Source organism: Amia ocellicauda, chromosome 6 (assembly GCF_036373705.1).
Source record: "Amia ocellicauda isolate fAmiCal2 chromosome 6, fAmiCal2.hap1, whole genome shotgun sequence".
NCBI classification, from domain to species: Eukaryota; Metazoa; Chordata; class Actinopteri; order Amiiformes; family Amiidae; genus Amia; species Amia ocellicauda.
Genome location: NC_089855.1, coordinates 50,222,329 through 50,223,839, shown reverse-complemented (window position 1 = coordinate 50,223,839; position 1,511 = coordinate 50,222,329). Strand labels below are relative to the sequence as shown.

Below are 1,511 nucleotides of genomic sequence, written 5' to 3'. Positions count from 1 at the left end.
TAAAGCGGTAACCCCGTCGACTCCCCCAGAACAACACCCAGGAGCGTTCAATCTTCAAATTGGTGAGTACAGGAACCCTTGCCCGGGATTGTTTCTTGCGGGGTTTCATGTTGATGTCGCTAGACATGTTGAAGAAGCGGGATGTTTCAGATGCTGAGAATTAAAGAGGTATTGCCTAAAAGCAGCGCGGGGTCTTAAATAGAGAGGAGACTTTCGGGGCGTTGCCTTCAGGGGGGGGGGGGGGGTCTTTATGGGTGGCCTTGTTGTTCAGGGTTTTAGGGGTGTACACTTTCTGACGGATATGACGTAGGAATAATTAAGGAAAAAACTCTAAAATCACGCCCCCCAATTATGACGTAAGCTTAGGGCATACGTCATAACAAAATAGGCCGCGCCCCAAAAAACCCTACTATCTACTCACAGGTCCTAGGGGAAGAGCAACAGATCCACCTTCCCTGACCGGGAATCGAACCCGGGCCGCAGCGGTGAGAGCACCGAATCCTGACCACTAGACCACCAGGGACGGCTCCCGAAGTGACCCGCCACACGCAGCACTCTGGGCGCAACTTGGCTCACTCTGGACTTGGCCGTGCGACAGAGCGAGACGTGTGCGTAGAGCAGAAACCTTCGTCACGGGCAAGAGGTGGGCAGCGGGCTTGGTTCCAAGGTGTAATGGTTAGCACTCTGGACTCTGAATCCAGCGATCCGAGTTCAAGTCTCGGTGGGACCTGGGGCCCTTGGCAGGGGCAGCAGCGGTGACCCGGTGGTCTCCCTGCGTGAGGGCCTGTGTCTGCGAATAAGGCCTGTTTATGTTCCCTCTTGGGAGGCTTGGAGACGAATTGGCGAAAACTCCGGGTCGGCCTGGTGCGTTCATCTTCCTGGTGGTGACCGCGTGGCTTAACGGAGAAGAAGGTGCCTGTGTTGACAGATTACAGATAGATTATTTCCCTTCTTGGAAATCATCGTTAAAGCGAAAAGGAACTTTGTAAACCAGCTAGCTTGGAAGCAACCACGTCAGGGCATTCTTTCAGTGAGACCTCGGTTTTTTACAAGCACGAGTGAAGCTTTAAAAGAAAATGACATAGAATGTTTGCGGCCGTTCATCCAATCAAGCCCGAGTCCGATTGCGGTCTGTCTTCCCTGGGGGCGGGGGGGATTGTGTTTCGTGAGATCCGGGGGAGAGGTGAGGTGGCTTTCTTTGGTGTATGCCAGAGGTCCGGTGAGAGGTTGTCTTTTACAACTGTCCCTCAGTCAATACCAAAAACAGTCCCTGCCAATCTGGGAAAGCCATTCAGTCCACAAACAGAGTTTTGACAAACATCCTGCGGGCTTTTTCTCCACCGTTTGATCCTTTTATCGTTGACAGGAATTTCTACAGGGTACGTCCCGAACAGGTGCCTCAATGGCTGTTTGCTAGCTCGATAAATCTAACTTGCTCGGTCTGCATACTATCTTTAATCTAAAACATCATACAGTCTCTTCGGTCTGACTTCGGATCGGAAGATTGAGGG

At 52.0% G+C, this 1,511-nt stretch overlaps 2 non-coding genes across 2 annotated transcripts; one reads left to right on the top strand and one right to left on the bottom strand.

The window, feature by feature from the left end:
* Positions 1–451: 451 nt before the first annotated feature.
* Positions 452–523, bottom strand: trnae-cuc (transfer RNA glutamic acid (anticodon CUC)). Its single transcript has one exon. It is a non-coding gene; the product is annotated as a tRNA-Glu (tRNA).
* Positions 524–658: 135 nt separating this feature from the next.
* On the top strand, positions 659–730 carry trnaq-cug (transfer RNA glutamine (anticodon CUG)). Its single transcript has one exon. It is a non-coding gene; the product is annotated as a tRNA-Gln (tRNA).
* Positions 731–1,511: the final 781 nt, after the last annotated feature.